The 17738-nt window shown below is 56.7% G+C and overlaps 8 non-coding genes and 2 pseudogenes across 8 annotated transcripts; all 10 read left to right on the top strand.

Moving 5' to 3' along the window:
• The first annotated feature begins 2040 nt into the window (after positions 1 to 2040).
• On the top strand, positions 2041 to 2178 carry LOC138512797 (U1 spliceosomal RNA; annotated as a pseudogene).
• A 6228-nt stretch (positions 2179 to 8406) lies between these two features.
• LOC138512768 (U1 spliceosomal RNA) lies at positions 8407 to 8544 on the top strand (annotated as a pseudogene).
• Positions 8545 to 9466: 922 nt separating this feature from the next.
• Positions 9467 to 9630, top strand: LOC138512600 (U1 spliceosomal RNA). The gene has a single exon (XR_011281400.1). It is a non-coding gene; the product is annotated as a U1 spliceosomal RNA (small nuclear RNA).
• Positions 9631 to 10572: 942 nt separating this feature from the next.
• On the top strand, positions 10573 to 10736 carry LOC138512599 (U1 spliceosomal RNA). The gene has a single exon (XR_011281399.1). It is a non-coding gene; the product is annotated as a U1 spliceosomal RNA (small nuclear RNA).
• Positions 10737 to 11696: 960 nt separating this feature from the next.
• On the top strand, positions 11697 to 11860 carry LOC138512598 (U1 spliceosomal RNA). Its single transcript, XR_011281398.1, has one exon. It is a non-coding gene; the product is annotated as a U1 spliceosomal RNA (small nuclear RNA).
• A 939-nt stretch (positions 11861 to 12799) lies between these two features.
• Positions 12800 to 12963, top strand: LOC138512597 (U1 spliceosomal RNA). Its single transcript, XR_011281397.1, has one exon. It is a non-coding gene; the product is annotated as a U1 spliceosomal RNA (small nuclear RNA).
• A 942-nt stretch (positions 12964 to 13905) lies between these two features.
• Positions 13906 to 14069, top strand: LOC138512596 (U1 spliceosomal RNA). Its single transcript, XR_011281396.1, has one exon. It is a non-coding gene; the product is annotated as a U1 spliceosomal RNA (small nuclear RNA).
• Positions 14070 to 14993: 924 nt separating this feature from the next.
• On the top strand, positions 14994 to 15157 carry LOC138512595 (U1 spliceosomal RNA). Its single transcript, XR_011281395.1, has one exon. It is a non-coding gene; the product is annotated as a U1 spliceosomal RNA (small nuclear RNA).
• A 942-nt stretch (positions 15158 to 16099) lies between these two features.
• Positions 16100 to 16263, top strand: LOC138512593 (U1 spliceosomal RNA). Its single transcript, XR_011281393.1, has one exon. It is a non-coding gene; the product is annotated as a U1 spliceosomal RNA (small nuclear RNA).
• A 951-nt stretch (positions 16264 to 17214) lies between these two features.
• LOC138512698 (U1 spliceosomal RNA) lies at positions 17215 to 17378 on the top strand. The gene has a single exon (XR_011281484.1). It is a non-coding gene; the product is annotated as a U1 spliceosomal RNA (small nuclear RNA).
• Positions 17379 to 17738: the final 360 nt, after the last annotated feature.

The raw sequence follows: 17738 nt of genomic DNA, 5'->3' as shown, positions 1-17738 counted from the left end.
TGGCAAAGACAATGGCGACTAGACTCAGGGGTGCTATCGGTGAGATTGTCCACCCCGACCAGACCTGTGGGGTCCCTGGACGTAGGGTCGCTGACAGCCTCGCCCTGATCAGGGACACAATCCAGTATGTCACGGACCGCAAGGTTCGGGCAGCGCTGGTGTGCCTTGACCAGGAGAAGGCCTTCGACCGCGTCTCCCATGAATTCATGGACAGGGTACTCAGAGGGTTTGGGCTGGGGGAATTCTTCTGCAGTTATGTTAGAGTAATGTATAAAGACATATTCAGTTCAGTCATGGTGAATGGTTGGAAAACAGACCCCTTTCCAGTAAAGTCTGGGGTTAGGCAGGGCTGTCCTCTCTCGCCCCCTCTGTTTGTTTGCATTATAGAGCTCTTGGCGGAGTACATCCGGAATAACCCAGACATCAGAGGCATCCCGGCACCAGGAGACGCGAGAAGAGAGGTGAAGTGTTCTCTCTACATGGATGATGTCACCCTCTTCTGTGCAGACAGTCCATCGGTGTCAGAGCTTCTGAGGACCTGCGAAGACTTTGGCCAGGCATCGGGCGCAAAGATAAATGCAGCAAAATCCCAAACCATGCTGTTTGGACACTGGGATAGCAACCAGGAGCCCCTTCCCTTCCCAATCGAGAAGGATTTCATCAAGATCCTTGGGGTCTGGTATGGGAAGGAGGGGGCAGCGCTGAAAAGCTGGAAGGAACGCCTGGCCAAGGTCAAACAGAAACTGGGTCTCTGGAGTCTCCGCAAACTGAGCATGGAAGGGAAGGCTCTGGTGCTGAGAAATGATGCGCTGCCTGTCCTGCAGTATGTGGCCCAAGCGTGGCCCCTCCAAGCCAGAGAAGCGCGGACCATCAACGCCATGGTCTTCCACTTTGTCTGGGGCTCAAAGATGGACAGAGTTAAGAGATCATCCATGTACAAGGAACCGCGCAAAGGAGGGAAAGGAATCCCGGACCTCCCTACAAGACTGCGGGCCTGCTTCGCCTGCACCTGCGTCAGGATTTCCCTGGGCAACGCCAACAAGACCCACTCAGCCTACCTCCTTTTCCGCTTCTTCCTCACACCAACATGGAGGAGGCTAGGCTGGGACAAGTGGGAAAACAGGGCCCCGTACAACTGGACGCTCCCTTGGTACTACAGGGAGATGGAAAAGTTCATCGCAGATTTTGGCCTTCAGGGGGTGGTGCCTGCATTGTGGAACCCAAGGACAATCCACAACCTGATCCGGTCCCAAGACACCACAGATCCCATTGAGGACTTTCCAGCGGCCACAGTTACCCAGGTGTGGGAAAATGTGGCATCAAACAAACTCCTGAATATTCACAAGGACATCGCCTGGCTGACGGTGAGGGGGGCACTATCTGTGCGAGCATTCATGAACAGACGGGGCCTCTGCCCACACAGGAGCTGCCCAAGGGGGTGCCCGGCAGAGGAAACAGCGTACCACCTCTTCTGGGCATGCCCCTTTGCAAGGAAACTGCGCAGGGCCCTGAACACTGAGTTGAGTGCTCACATCCCGCCCCAAGACATTATACACCAGTCTGTGCTGTATGGACTCTTTGCACAGACCCACACAGTAGAGGCAATACAGAACGGCTGGAGGATCCTCTGCTGCATGAAGGACATTCTCCTCTACGCAAGGAAACGCCTGGTCCTCAATGATGAACTGCTGACAACCGAAGCCTGCCGCAGGATGGTCCACAGCCTGCTAAGAGACTATGAAATCAAGGACAGCCTGGAAGATGGGGGCCCTGAGTAAACCCCCAGCCCAGGCAATCATCCAAAAATAAAATAAAGAAAAAGGGAACTCCTTGCCTACTCAGGCAAAACACGAACACTTTGTAAACCACAGACTCTGAACAGAAAATATATATGTACCCACCCAAAATGCCCAAAGTAAAATTGAAACTACCCCTTCTGCTTTGAGGGGGGAATGTAATTGCCACACAAGTCTTCTTATTGAATTGAATTTATTACCCTTGTATCATCTTTAAGCACTTAATAAAGATATTTTTACAAAAAAAAAAAAAAGGTGGTTCTCCCAGGGTGAGGCTCATCCATTGCACACCGGATGTGCTGACCTCTGCTATGTCCCCAAATGCAGGATACTCGACTGCATAATTTCTGGTAGTGGGGGACTGCGTTCGCGCTTTCCCCTGATCTTTGGTTTCAAAAAATAGAACAAAAAAAAATGACTTGTCGGCCTGCTGGTTGCTGTTGCTGCTCCAGGCCTGGCTGTCCTGCACTATGGAGCCCTGGCCTACAGATGGCATGCCTCATGCAAAGCCCTCTGCCGAAAGGGATGCTGGGAGATCACTGTCTCCCCACTCCGGAGGCTGGCCCAGGGAGGTGGCAGAAGGCCCCGTCTTGTCGGAAGGCCGGCCAGGCCCTGCAGCCTTTCCCAGGGCTGCAGGCCTGTCGCCCCTTCAGCCTCACCCTGGCCTTTGCGGGCTGCTAGCCTTGCCAAGCCCCCTCGGCCTGGGCCTGGCGAGGGCTCTGCCCGGCGAGGGGTCTGACCGCGTTTGGGAGCGTTCGGGAAGGCGTGAGGGGCTTGGGGCGCGATACCCTGCTCCCAAAGGCCTTAGGCCTGGTTTGCTCTATGCCCACATGAATTGATTTCTGCTTCTCTTTCCACCAGCAGGCACCCCGGACGACACTGACTATGCCAGAGAAGGAACGACTGCAAGCATGCGCAACAACACAGGGCCCTGCTGGCTCTGACCCTGGGCGAAAGGGGGGACCGGAGGAGGAGGAGGAGGAGGAGGAGGAGCAGAAGAAGAGCAGCAGAAAAAGAAAGGGGGATAGAAAAAAAAAACAAAAGCCAAGCCGTACGGAGGAGGAGGAGGAGGAGGAGAAGAAGGAGCTGCAGCAGAAAAAGAAAGGGTCGAAAAAAATACAAATGCCAAGCAACAAAAGGCCTTCCCCCTCCCTTTTTGGGCCTGTACGATGGGTGGGCGGCCGGCTGCCATCACCAGATGCAAATCTCGCTGGAAACGGAGCATTGTGGGAAAGCCGTTCCGCACGATGCCACCCTGTGTCTCCAGTGCCACACAAGAGGGGCCAGCCGTGCTGTTCCTGAACCAACTCATACTTACCTGGCAGGGGAGACACCATGATCACATGGTTCTTTCTTGGCCTGCATTCCCTAAGGAGCTGCAATTAGCTGATGAGCTAAAAAAAACGGCACTTTTAAGTGCTTTTGGAGCGTTCGTTTTTGCCGCGAATTTCGGGACCTGCGACGGGAGAAACAGAAGAAGGACTACCGCGACGTCGAGATGGCTGGACAACTGACCCCCGGGATGAAGAACACCATCCGGATGAAGAGGAAACCAGATGCGGACGGCAGCATTCCCCAGCTGAGCAGGGAGATCTTCTCCAGGCTGATGCTCACAGGCCTGGGCTTTGCCCCCTCCGAGGTCTGGTGTCTGCAGGTGTTCCCAGCATCAGGGACATACCTGGTCACCATGGCCTCAGGGGAAAGCTGCCGCCGCTACTGGACCATGTGCTGGAGCAGAAGAGAGGAGAAGCCCTTTGCAGACTTCTCTATGGAATGCCAGCAGCAGATGGGAGTGAAGAAGATGACCGTGCACATTTACAACCCCCACGTGCATGTGCAGGATGTCACCACCTTCCTCCGCAGGCACTGCACACTGCTGAAAGACCCCGTGAGGTCTTTAGACAGCAATGGAATCTGGGATGGAAAGTGGCACGTCACGGCCAAGCTGCCGGAAGACCCGGGAGCAACGGACGGGACCCGCCACCCCCCATCCAGCTTCGCCATTGGCAGGGACGCTGGATACCTGTATTACGCTGGGCAGCCGAGGCTCTGCCACAGGTGTGGCAAGCCGGGCCACACGGGCAGGGACTGCGCCGCCCTAACATGCAGGAACTGTAAGCAAGAGGGACACACAACCAAGGACTGCACGATGGAGGTAGCTTGCAACCTCTGCGGGCAGGAAGGCCACCGCTTTAGGGACTGCCCCAGCAGGGCCAGATCCTACGCAGAGGCAACAGCCCCCCATGAGAAGAGGCGCCACAGGAGGCACCTCCTACTGCGGCCCAAAGGAAGGACAAAAAAGAGGGCAAACCTAAGGTGACCAAGCCGGCCGCCACACCAGAGGAAGCCCAGGACCGTGAAACAGACCCCGCACTCAGCACCAAACCAGAGACCAGCGAGACACAACAGCTGGTTCTCCAGCCCAACGCTGAGGACGCAGAGGGGGGTCCTTGGACCAAAGTGGATTCAAACAGCAGAAAGAGGAGGCTAAAGGAGTCCTCCGACACCATGCAGGGGGCGCCCAAAAAACCCCTCAGCACCAGCAACAGCTTCGACCCACTGGGGGTTGAGGCAGAGCAAGAGGAAATGGAGATGAGAGGGGACCAAGTCACTCTGGTCCTGCAGGAAATGAGGTTCATGGCCGATCAAATGGCCTCATCCCCCCTCCCGCAGGAGGCAGAAGAAGAAGCAGAGGACATGGAGAGCGAGGTCGAAGAACAAATTGGAGGAACCCAGGCAAGGATGACAACAGCCCAGCCGGGCGCCGAGGCAGAGAGCACCGAAGCAATGCAGACAGGCGGAGCAGCACCAGAACAGCACCACACAGCAACCGCAGAGGGTCCGGTCCTGGAGCCGCAGCGAGAGGGTGGACAGCCTGGTATGTAGCTCTGCCCTGTGAGTAAAACCAATATGCCATGAACTGAATTTTATTAGTTTAAGCTAAACCTTTAAACATTATTATGGCTATTTCATTATTTTCCATAAATGTGAGAAGCGTTAAGGACAAGAGCAGATGCGCTAGCACCCTGAGTTTTTTGGCTAGCCAGAATAGTGATGTTTATTTTCTATCGGAATGTGCCATCCCTTATTCCCAGTCCTACAGACACCTGGAGGACCAGTGGACTCTAGGCCCCTCATATTGGTCAGGGGGGAACAGCACTAGGGCTACAGGTGTAGCCATCTTAGTCAGAGGGAAGCGTTTCACGGCCGACTCCGTCACCGAGCTTGAATGCGGCAGAGCTCTTGTCGTTGACGGCTCGTGGGCGGGGGAGCCGGTGAGGCTCATGGCTGTGTACGCCCCCTCAGATGTAGCTGAGCGGATGGAAATTCTCCAGCGCCTGAGGCCACTGCTGGTCACCACCAGAACAATATTGATGGGTGGGGATTTTAATTGTGTCTTGGAAGAGGGAGGACGCATAGGTCTGAGGGCGGGTTCTGGGTGGATGGATGCCGCAGCAAAGCTCCTGGCGGAGATGGTGCACGAGGCATCCTTGAAAGATGTAATAGGGTCAATGGGGCCTAACGGCAGGAACTTCTCCTGGAGCTCCCCAGATGGCTCCCTGCACTCTAGGATAGACTTTGTCTTCACCTCCCAAACAGTGAGGGGGGGGACAGAGTACTATGATACCTGTCCACTTCTCTGACCATCGAGCTATCCACTTCCAGGGTGAACTGACGGGCAAGTTCCTAGCAGGACCGGGAGCCTGGAAGTTGAACAGCTCCCTGCTGAGAGAAGAGAGACTGGAAGCCGACCTAAGGGAGATGTACAGGTCATGGCAGGAAATGAAGGATGGCTTCCAGTCGACAGGGGAGTGGTGGGAATGGGTCAAGGGAAAGGTCCAAGATTTTTTTAAGAATGCGGGGAGGAGGAAAGCTCAGGGGAGGAAGAGGGAGTGTAAAAAACTGCAGCGAGAGCTACAGGAGCTGCACGACCTCCAACTCAAGGGATGGGACGTAAGGGTTCCCCTGGAGGAAGTCAAGAAAGGGCTGAGCCAGCACTTTCGGGATGAGTCCAGGGGCATCATCTTCCGGTCCAAAGTGGAGAACCTGGAAAAGGGGGAGAAATGCAACTCCTTCTTCAGGAAAGTCTACGCTGCGCACACCCCTCTGGTTGAACTGCGCGACAAGGAGGGAAAACTCTGTAACTCAAGGGATGGCATAATGAAGGTGGCGACCGACTTTTATGGGGACCTCTATGCGGAGAAGAGGTCAGTGGGACACCAGGCAGAAAAGTTTCTGTCGGGTATCCCAAGAACGGTCTCCCCAGCAGCGCAAGCCGCACTGAATGCTCCCTTCACACTGCAGGAGCTGCACCTTGCGACCAAATCTTTCAAGACAGGCAAAACACCGGGAAGTGACGGTCTCCCAGCCGAATTTTACGTCACTATGTGGGACATAGTAGGACCAGACCTACTCGAGGTGTACAAAGAGATGGTCGCAGGTGGTAGCATGCCTCAGTCTATGAGAGAAAGTATCATCACGCTCTTGTACAAACGGAAGGGAGAGAAGTGTGACCTCAAGAACTGGAGGCCCATCTCTCTCCTAAACGTGGACTACAAGATTCTGGCAAAGACAATGGCGACTAGACTCAGGGGTGCTATCGGTGAGATTGTCCACCCCGACCAGACCTGTGGGGTCCCTGGACGTAGGGTCGCTGACAGCCTCGCCCTGATCAGGGACACAATCCAGTATGTCACGGACCGCAAGGTTCGGGCAGCGCTGGTGTGCCTTGACCAGGAGAAGGCCTTCGACCGCGTCTCCCATGAATTCATGGACAGGGTACTCAGAGGGTTTGGGCTGGGGGAATTCTTCTGCAGTTATGTTAGAGTAATGTATAAAGACATATTCAGTTCAGTCATGGTGAATGGTTGGAAAACAGACCCCTTTCCAGTAAAGTCTGGGGTTAGGCAGGGCTGTCCTCTCTCGCCCCCTCTGTTTGTTTGCATTATAGAGCTCTTGGCGGAGTACATCCGGAATAACCCAGACATCAGAGGCATCCCGGCACCAGGAGACGCGAGAAGAGAGGTGAAGTGTTCTCTCTACATGGATGATGTCACCCTCTTCTGTGCAGACAGTCAATCGGTGTCAGAGCTTCTGAGGACCTGCGAAGACTTTGGCCAGGCATCGGGCGCAAAGATAAATGCAGCAAAATCCCAAACCATGCTGTTTGGACACTGGGATAGCAACCAGGAGCCCCTTCCCTTCCCAATCGAGAAGGATTTCATCAAGATCCTTGGGGTCTGGTATGGGAAGGAGGGGGCAGCGCTGAAAAGCTGGAAGGAACGCCTGGCCAAGGTCAAACAGAAACTGGGTCTCTGGAGTCTCCGCAAACTGAGCATGGAAGGGAAGGCTCTGGTGCTGAGAAATGATGCGCTGCCTGTCCTGCAGTATGTGGCCCAAGCGTGGCCCCTCCAAGCCAGAGAAGCGCGGGCCATCAACGCCATGGTCTTCCACTTTGTCTGGGGCTCAAAGATGGACAGAGTTAAGAGATCATCCATGTACAAGGAACCGCGCAAAGGAGGGAAAGGAATCCCGGACCTCCCTACAAGACTGCGGGCCTGCTTCGCCTGCACCTGCGTCAGGATTTCCCTGGGCAACGCCAACAAGACCCACTCAGCCTACCTCCTTTTCCGCTTCTTCCTCACACCAACATGGAGGAGGCTAGGCTGGGACAAGTGGGAAAACAGGGCCCCGTACAACTGGACGCTCCCTTGGTACTACAGGGAGATGGAAAAGTTCATCGCAGATTTTGGCCTTCAGGGGGTGGTGCCTGCATTGTGGAACCCAAGGACAATCCACAACCTGATCCGGTCCCAAGACACCACAGATCCCATTGAGGACTTGCCAGCGGCCACAGTTACCCAGGTGTGGGAAAATGTGGCATCAAACAAACTCCTGAATATTCACAAGGACATCGCCTGGCTGACGGTGAGGGGGGCACTATCTGTGCGAGCATTCATGAACAGACGGGGCCTCTGCCCACACAGGAGCTGCCCAAGGGGGTGCCCGGCAGAGGAAACAGCGTACCACCTCTTCTGGGCATGCCCCTTTGCAAGGAAACTGCGCAGGGCCCTGAACACTGAGTTGAGTGCTCACATCCCGCCCCAAGACATTATACACCAGTCTGTGCTGTATGGACTCTTTGCACAGACCCACACAGTAGAGGCAATACAGAACGGCTGGAGGATCCTCTGCTGCATGAAGGACATTCTCCTCTACGCAAGGAAACGCCTGGTCCTCAATGATGAACTGCTGACAACCGAAGCCTGCCGCAGGATGGTCCACAGCCTGCTAAGAGACTATGAAATCAAGGACAGCCTGGAAGATGGGGGCCCTGAGTAAAACCCCCAGCCCAGACAATCATCCAAAAATAAAATAAAGAAAAAGGGAACTCCTTGCCTACTCAGGCAAAACACGAACACTTTGTAAACCACAGACTCTGAACAGAAAATATATATGTACCCACCCAAAATGCCCAAAGTAAAATTGAAACTACCCCTTCTGCTTTGAGGGGGGAATGTAATTGCCACACAAGTCTTCTTATTGAATTGAATTTATTACCCTTGTAGCATCTTTAAGCACTTAATAAAGATATTTAAAAAAAAAAAAAAAAAAAAAAAGGTGGTTCTCCCAGGGTGAGGCTCATCCATTGCACACCGGATGTGCTGACCCCTGCGATGTCCCCAAATGCGGGATACTCGACTGCATAATTTCTGGTAGTGGGGGACTGCGTTCGCGCTTTCCCCTGATCTTTGGTTTCAAAAAATAGAACAAAAAAAAATGACTTGTCGGGCTGCTGGTTGCTGTTGCTGCTCCAGGCCTGGCTGTCCTGCACTATGGAGCCCTGGCCTACAGATGGCATGCCTCATGCAAAGCCCTCTGCCGAAAGGGATGCTGGGAGATCACTGTCTCCACTCTGGAGGCTGGCCCAGGGAGGTGGCAGAAGGCCCCGTCTTGTCGGAAGGCCGGCCAGGCCCTGCAGCCTTTCCCAGGGCTGCAGGCCTGTCGCCCCTTCAGCCTCACCCTGGCCTTTGCGGGCTGCTAGCCTTGCCAAGCCCCCTCGGCCTGGGCCCGGCGAGGGCTCTGCCCGGCGAGGGGTCTGACCGCGTTTGGGAGCGTTCGGGAAGGCGTGAGGGGCTTGGGGCGCGATACCCTGCTCCCAAAGGCCTTAGGCCTGGTTTGCTCTATGCCCACATGAATTGATTTCTGCTTCTCTTTCCACCAGCAGGCACCCCGGACGACACTGACTATGCCAGAGAAGGAACGACTGCAAGCATGCGCAACAACACAGGGCCCTGCTGGCCTCTGACCCTGGGCGAAAGGGGGGACCGGAGGAGGAGGAGGAGGAGGAGCAGAAGAAGAGCAGCAGAAAAAGAAAGGGGGATAGAAAAAAAAAAACAAAAGCCAAGCCGTACGGAGGAGGAGGAGGAGGAGGAGAAGAAGGAGCTGCAGCAGAAAAAGAAAGGGTCGAAAAAAATACAAATGCCAAGCAACAAAAGGCCTTCCCCCTCCCTTTTTGGGCCTGTACGATGGGTGGGCGGCCGGCTGCCATCACCAGATGCAAATCTCGCTGGAAACGGAGCATTGTGGGAAAGCCGTTCCGCACGATGCCACCCTGTGTCTCCAGTGCCACACAAGAGGGGCCAGCCGTGCTGTTCCTGAACCAACTCATACTTACCTGGCAGGGGAGACACCATGATCACTAAGGTGGTTCTCCCAGGGTGAGGCTCATCCATTGCACACCGGATGTGCTGACCCCTGCGATGTCCCCAAATGCGGGATACTCGACTGCATAATTTCTGGTAGTGGGGGACTGCGTTCGCGCTTTCCCCTGATCTTTGGTTTCAAAAAATAGAACAAAAAAAAATGACTTGTCGGCCTGCTGGTTGCTGTTGCTGCTCCAGGCCTGGCTGTCCTGCACTATGGAGCCCTGGCCTACAGATGGCATGCCTCATGCAAAGCCCTCTGCCGAAAGGGATGCTGGGAGATCACTGTCTCCCCACTCTGGAGGCTGGCCCAGGGAGGTGGCAGAAGGCCCCGTCTTGTCGGAAGGCCGGCCAGGCCCTGCAGCCTTTCCCAGGGCTGCAGGCCTGTCGCCCCTTCAGCGTCACCCTGGCCTTTGCGGGCTGCTAGCCTTGCCAAGCCCCCTCGGCCTGGGCCCGGCGAGGGCTCTGCCCGGCGAGGGGTCTGACCGCGTTTGGGAGCGTTCGGGAAGGCGTGAGGGGCTTGGGGCGCGATACCCTGCTCCCAAAGGCCTTAGGCCTGGTTTGCTCTATGCCCACATGAATTGATTTCTGCTTCTCTTTCCACCAGCAGGCACCCCGGACGACACTGACTATGCCAGAGAAGGAACGACTGCAAGCATGCGCAACAACACAGGGCCCTGCTGGCCTCTGACCCTGGGCGAAAGGGGCGACCGGAGGAGGAGGAGGAGGAGGAGGAGGAGGAGGAGGAGCAGAAGAAGAGCAGCAGAAAAAGAAAGGGGGATAGAAAAAAAAAAACAAAAGCCAAGCCGTACGGAGGAGGAGGAGGAGGAGGAGGAGAAGAAGGAGCTGCAGCAGAAAAAGAAAGGGTCGAAAAAAATACAAATGCCAAGCAACAAAAGGCCTTCCCCCTCCCTTTTTGGGCCTGTACGATGGGTGGGCGGCCGGCTGCCATCACCAGATGCAAATCTCGCTGGAAACGGAGCATTGTGGGAAAGCCGTTCCGCACGATGCCACCCTGTGTCTCCAGTGCCACACAAGAGGGGCCAGCCGTGCTGTTCCTGAACCAACTCATACTTACCTGGCAGGGGAGACACCATGATCACTAAGGTGGTTCTCCCAGGGTGAGGCTCATCCATTGCACACCGGATGTGCTGACCCCTGCGATGTCCCCAAATGCGGGATACTCGACTGCATAATTTCTGGTAGTGGGGGACTGCGTTCGCGCTTTCCCCTGATCTTTGGTTTCAAAAAATAGAACAAAAAAAAATGACTTGTCGGCCTGCTGGTTGCTGTTGCTGCTCCAGGCCTGGCTGTCCTGCACTATGGAGCCCTGGCCTACAGATGGCATGCCTCATGCAAAGCCCTCTGCCGAAAGGGATGCTGGGAGATCACTGTCTCCCCACTCTGGAGGCTGGCCCAGGGAGGTGGCAGAAGGCCCCGTCTTGTCGGAAGGCCGGCCAGGCCCTGCAGCCTTTCCCAGGGCTGCAGGCCTGTCGCCCCTTCAGCCTCACCCTGGCCTTTGCGGGCTGCTAGCCTTGCCAAGCCCCCTCGGCCTGGGCCCGGCGAGGGCTCTGCCCGGCGAGGGGTCTGACCGCGTTTGGGAGCGTTCGGGAAGGCGTGAGGGGCTTGGGGCGCGATACCCTGCTCCCAAAGGCCTTAGGCCTGGTTTGCTCTATGCCCACATGAATTGATTTCTGCTTCTCTTTCCACCAGCAGGCACCCCGGACGACACTGACTATGCCAGAGAAGGAACGACTGCAAGCATGCGCAACAACACAGGGCCCTGCTGGCCTCTGACCCTGGGCGAAAGGGGCGACCGGAGGAGGAGGAGGAGGAGGAGGAGGAGGAGGAGGAGGAGGAGGAGGAGGAGGAGGAGCAGAAGAAGAGCAGCAGAAAAAGAAAGGGGGATAGAAAAAAAAAAACAAAAGCCAAGCCGTACGGAGGAGGAGGAGGAGGAGGAGAAGAAGGAGCTGCAGCAGAAAAAGAAAGGGTCGAAAAAAATACAAATGCCAAGCAACAAAAGGCCTTCCCCCTCCCTTTTTGGGCCTGTACGATGGGTGGGCGGCCGGCTGCCATCACCAGATGCAAATCTCGCTGGAAACTGAGCATTGTGGGAAAGCCGTTCCGCACGATGCCACCCTGTGTCTCCAGTGCCACACAAGAGGGGCCAGCCGTGCTGTTCCTGAACCAACTCATACTTACCTGGCAGGGGAGACACCATGATCACTAAGGTGGTTCTCCCAGGGTGAGGCTCATCCATTGCACACCGGATGTGCTGACCCCTGCGATGTCCCCAAATGCGGGATACTCGACTGCATAATTTCTGGTAGTGGGGGACTGCGTTCGCGCTTTCCCCTGATCTTTGGTTTCAAAAAATAGAACAAAAAAAAATGACTTGTCGGCCTGCTGGTTGCTGTTGCTGCTCCAGGCCTGGCTGTCCTGCACTATGGAGCCCTGGCCTACAGATGGCATGCCTCATGCAAAGCCCTCTGCCGAAAGGGATGCTGGGAGATCACTGTCTCCCCACTCTGGAGGCTGGCCCAGGGAGGTGGCAGAAGGCCCCGTCTTGTCGGAAGGCCGGCCAGGCCCTGCAGCCTTTCCCAGGGCTGCAGGCCTGTCACCCCTTCAGCCTCACCCTGGCCTTTGCGGGCTGCTAGCCTTGCCAAGCCCCCTCGGCCTGGGCCCGGCGAGGGCTCTGCCCGGCGAGGGGTCTGACCGCGTTTGGGAGCGTTCGGGAAGGCGTGAGGGGCTTGGGGCGCGATACCCTGCTCCCAAAGGCCTTAGGCCTGGTTTGCTCTATGCCCACATGAATTGATTTCTGCTTCTCTTTCCACCAGCAGGCACCCCGGACGACACTGACTATGCCAGAGAAGGAACGACTGCAAGCATGCGCAACAACACAGGGCCCTGCTGGCCTCTGACCCTGGGCGAAAGGGGCGACCGGAGGAGGAGGAGGAGGAGGAGGAGGAGGAGGAGGAGGAGCAGAAGAAGAGCAGCAGAAAAAGAAAGGGGGATAGAAAAAAAAAAACAAAAGCCAAGCCGTACGGAGGAGGAGGAGGAGGAGAAGAAGGAGCTGCAGCAGAAAAAGAAAGGGTCGAAAAAAATACAAATGCCAAGCAACAAAAGGCCTTCCCCCTCCCTTTTTGGGCCTGTACGATGGGTGGGCGGCCGGCTGCCATCACCAGATGCAAATCTCGCTGGAAACGGAGCATTGTGGGAAAGCCGTTCCGCACGATGCCACCCTGTGTCTCCAGTGCCACACAAGAGGGGCCAGCCGTGCTGTTCCTGAACCAACTCATACTTACCTGGCAGGGGAGACACCATGATCACTAAGGTGGTTCTCCCAGGGTGAGGCTCATCCATTGCACACCGGATGTGCTGACCCCTGCGATGTCCCCAAATGCGGGATACTCGACTGCATAATTTCTGGTAGTGGGGGACTGCGTTCGCGCTTTCCCCTGATCTTTGGTTTCAAAAAATAGAACAAAAAAAAATGACTTGTCGGCCTGCTGGTTGCTGTTGCTGCTCCAGGCCTGGCTGTCCTGCACTATGGAGCCCTGGCCTACAGATGGCATGCCTCATGCAAAGCCCTCTGCCGAAAGGGATGCTGGGAGATCACTGTCTCCCCACTCTGGAGGCTGGCCCAGGGAGGTGGCAGAAGGCCCCGTCTTGTCGGAAGGCCGGCCAGGCCCTGCAGCCTTTCCCAGGGCTGCAGGCCTGTCGCCCCTTCAGCCTCACCCTGGCCTTTGCGGGCTGCTAGCCTTGCCAAGCCCCCTCGGCCTGGGCCCGGCGAGGGCTCTGCCCGGCGAGGGGTCTGACCGCGTTTGGGAGCGTTCGGGAAGGCGTGAGGGGCTTGGGGCGCGATACCCTGCTCCCAAAGGCCTTAGGCCTGGTTTGCTCTATGCCCACATGAATTGATTTCTGCTTCTCTTTCCACCAGCAGGCACCCCGGACGACACTGACTATGCCAGAGAAGGAACGACTGCAAGCATGCGCAACAACACAGGGCCCTGCTGGCCTCTGACCCTGGGCGAAAGGGGCGACCGGAGGAGGAGGAGGAGGAGGAGGAGGAGGAGGAGGAGCAGAAGAAGAGCAGCAGAAAAAGAAAGGGGGATAGAAAAAAAAAAACAAAAGCCAAGCCGTACGGAGGAGGAGGAGGAGGAGGAGGAGAAGAAGGAGCTGCAGCAGAAAAAGAAAGGGTCGAAAAAAATACAAATGCCAAGCAACAAAAGGCCTTCCCCCTCCCTTTTTGGGCCTGTACGATGGGTGGGCGGCCGGCTGCCATCACCAGATGCAAATCTCGCTGGAAACGGAGCATTGTGGGAAAGCCGTTCCGCACGATGCCACCCTGTGTCTCCAGTGCCACACAAGAGGGGCCAGCCGTGCTGTTCCTGAACCAACTCATACTTACCTGGCAGGGGAGACACCATGATCACTAAGGTGGTTCTCCCAGGGTGAGGCTCATCCATTGCACACCGGATGTGCTGACCCCTGCGATGTCCCCAAATGCGGGATACTCGACTGCATAATTTCTGGTAGTGGGGGACTGCGTTCGCGCTTTCCCCTGATCTTTGGTTTCAAAAAATAGAACAAAAAAAAATGACTTGTCGGCCTGCTGGTTGCTGTTGCTGCTCCAGGCCTGGCTGTCCTGCACTATGGAGCCCTGGCCTACAGATGGCATGCCTCATGCAAAGCCCTCTGCCGAAAGGGATGCTGGGAGATCACTGTCTCCCCACTCTGGAGGCTGGCCCAGGGAGGTGGCAGAAGGCCCCGTCTTGTCGGAAGGCCGGCCAGGCCCTGCAGCCTTTCCCAGGGCTGCAGGCCTGTCGCCCCTTCAGCCTCACCCTGGCCTTTGCGGGCTGCTAGCCTTGCCAAGCCCCCTCGGCCTGGGCCCGGCGAGGGCTCTGCCCGGCGAGGGGTCTGACCGCGTTTGGGAGCGTTCGGGAAGGCGTGAGGGGCTTGGGGCGCGATACCCTGCTCCCAAAGGCCTTAGGCCTGGTTTGCTCTATGCCCACATGAATTGATTTCTGCTTCTCTTTCCACCAGCAGGCACCCCGGACGACACTGACTATGCCAGAGAAGGAACGACTGCAAGCATGCGCAACAACACAGGGCCCTGCTGGCCTCTGACCCTGGGCGAAAGGGGGGACCGGAGGAGGAGGAGGAGGAGGAGCAGAAGAAGAGCAGCAGAAAAAGAAAGGGGGATAGAAAAAAAAAAACAAAAGCCAAGCCGTACGGAGGAGGAGGAGGAGGAGGAGAAGAAGGAGCTGCAGCAGAAAAAGAAAGGGTCGAAAAAAATACAAATGCCAAGCAACAAAAGGCCTTCCCCCTCCCTTTTTGGGCCTGTACGATGGGTGGGCGGCCGGCTGCCATCACCAGATGCAAATCTCGCTGGAAACGGAGCATTGTGGGAAAGCCGTTCCGCACGATGCCACCCTGTGTCTCCAGTGCCACACAAGAGGGGCCAGCCGTGCTGTTCCTGAACCAACTCATACTTACCTGGCAGGGGAGACACCATGATCACTAAGGTGGTTCTCCCAGGGTGAGGCTCATCCATTGCACACCGGATGTGCTGACCCCTGCGATGTCCCCAAATGCGGGATACTCGACTGCATAATTTCTGGTAGTGGGGGACTGCGTTCGCGCTTTCCCCTGATCTTTGGTTTCAAAAAATAGAACAAAAAAAAATGACTTGTCGGCCTGCTGGTTGCTGTTGCTGCTCCAGGCCTGGCTGTCCTGCACTATGGAGCCCTGGCCTACAGATGGCATGCCTCATGCAAAGCCCTCTGCCGAAAGGGATGCTGGGAGATCACTGTCTCCCCACTCTGGAGGCTGGCCCAGGGAGGTGGCAGAAGGCCCCGTCTTGTCGGAAGGCCGGCCAGGCCCTGCAGCCTTTCCCAGGGCTGCAGGCCTGTCGCCCCTTCAGCGTCACCCTGGCCTTTGCGGGCTGCTAGCCTTGCCAAGCCCCCTCGGCCTGGGCCCGGCGAGGGCTCTGCCCGGCGAGGGGTCTGACCGCGTTTGGGAGCGTTCGGGAAGGCGTGAGGGGCTTGGGGCGCGATACCCTGCTCCCAAAGGCCTTAGGCCTGGTTTGCTCTATGCCCACATGAATTGATTTCTGCTTCTCTTTCCACCAGCAGGCACCCCGGACGACACTGACTATGCCAGAGAAGGAACGACTGCAAGCATGCGCAACAACACAGGGCCCTGCTGGCCTCTGACCCTGGGCGAAAGGGGCGACCGGAGGAGGAGGAGGAGGAGGAGGAGGAGGAGGAGGAGCAGAAGAAGAGCAGCAGAAAAAGAAAGGGGGATAGAAAAAAAAAAACAAAAGCCAAGCCGTACGGAGGAGGAGGAGGAGGAGGAGGAGAAGAAGGAGCTGCAGCAGAAAAAGAAAGGGTCGAAAAAAATACAAATGCCAAGCAACAAAAGGCCTTCCCCCTCCCTTTTTGGGCCTGTACGATGGGTGGGCGGCCGGCTGCCATCACCAGATGCAAATCTCGCTGGAAACGGAGCATTGTGGGAAAGCCGTTCCGCACGATGCCACCCTGTGTCTCCAGTGCCACACAAGAGGGGCCAGCCGTGCTGTTCCTGAACCAACTCATACTTACCTGGCAGGGGAGACACCATGATCACTAAGGTGGTTCTCCCAGGGTGAGGCTCATCCATTGCACACCGGATGTGCTGACCCCTGCGATGTCCCCAAATGCGGGATACTCGACTGCATAATTTCTGGTAGTGGGGGACTGCGTTCGCGCTTTCCCCTGATCTTTGGTTTCAAAAAATAGAACAAAAAAAAATGACTTGTCGGCCTGCTGGTTGCTGTTGCTGCTCCAGGCCTGGCTGTCCTGCACTATGGAGCCCTGGCCTACAGATGGCATGCCTCATGCAAAGCCCTCTGCCGAAAGGGATGCTGGGAGATCACTGTCTCCCCACTCTGGAGGCTGGCCCAGGGAGGTGGCAGAAGGCCCCGTCTTGTCGGAAGGCCGGCCAGGCCCTGCAGCCTTTCCCAGGGCTGCAGGCCTGTCGCCCCTTCAGCCTCACCCTGGCCTTTGCGGGCTGCTAGCCTTGCCAAGCCCCCTCGGCCTGGGCCCGGCGAGGGCTCTGCCCGGCGAGGGGTCTGACCGCGTTTGGGAGCGTTCGGGAAGGCGTGAGGGGCTTGGGGCGCGATACCCTGCTCCCAAAGGCCTTAGGCCTGGTTTGCTCTATGCCCACATGAATTGATTTCTGCTTCTCTTTCCACCAGCAGGCACCCCGGACGACACTGACTATGCCAGAGAAGGAACGACTGCAAACATGCGCAACAACACAGGGCCCTGCTGGCCTCTGACCCTGGGCGAAAGGGGCGACCGGAGGAGGAGGAGGAGGAGGAGGAGGAGGAGGAGGAGGAGGAGGAGGAGCAGAAGAAGAGCAGCAGAAAAAGAAAGGGGGATAGAAAAAAAAAAACAAAAGCCAAGCCGTACGGAGGAGGAGGAGGAGGAGGAGAAGAAGGAGCTGCAGCAGAAAAAGAAAGGGTCGAAAAAAATACAAATGCCAAGCAACAAAAGGCCTTCCCCCTCCCTTTTTGGGCCTGTACGATGGGTGGGCGGCCGGCTGCCATCACCAGATGCAAATCTCGCTGGAAACTGAGCATTGTGGGAAAGCCGTTCCGCACGATGCCACCCTGTGTCTCCAGTGCCACACAAGAGGGGCCAGCCGTGCTGTTCCTGAACCAACTCATACTTACCTGGCAGGGGAGACACCATGATCACTAAGGTGGTTCTCCCAGGGTGAGGCTCATCCATTGCACACCGGATGTGCTGACCCCTGCGATGTCCCCAAATGCGGGATACTCGACTGCATCATTTCTGGTAGTGGGGGACTGCGTTCGCGCTTTCCCCTGATCTTTGGTTTCAAAAAATAGAACAAAAAAAAATGACTTGTCGGCCTGCTGGTTGCTGTTGCTGCTCCAGGCCTGGCTGTCCTGCACTATGGAGCCCTGGCCTACAGATGGCATGCCTCATGCAAAGCCCTCTGCCGAAAGGGATGCTGGGAGATCACTGTCTCCCCACTCTGGAGGCTGGCCCAGGGAGGTGGCAGAAGGCCCCGTCTTGTCGGAAGGCCGGCCAGGCCCTGCAGCCTTTCCCAGGGCTGCAGGCCTGTCGCCCCTTCAGCGTCACCCTGGCCTTTGCGGGCTGCTAGCCTTGCCAAGCCCCCTCGGCCTGGGCCCGGCGAGGGCTCTGCCCGGCGAGGGGTCTGACCG

This window comes from Ambystoma mexicanum, chromosome 6p (assembly GCF_040938575.1).
Source record: "Ambystoma mexicanum isolate Mex_15411 chromosome 6p, UKY_AmexF1_1, whole genome shotgun sequence".
In the NCBI taxonomy this organism is placed as follows: Eukaryota; Metazoa; Chordata; class Amphibia; order Caudata; family Ambystomatidae; genus Ambystoma; species Ambystoma mexicanum.
The sequence above is the reverse complement of the archived record's forward strand: the minus strand, read 5'-3'. Positions and strand labels throughout refer to the sequence as shown.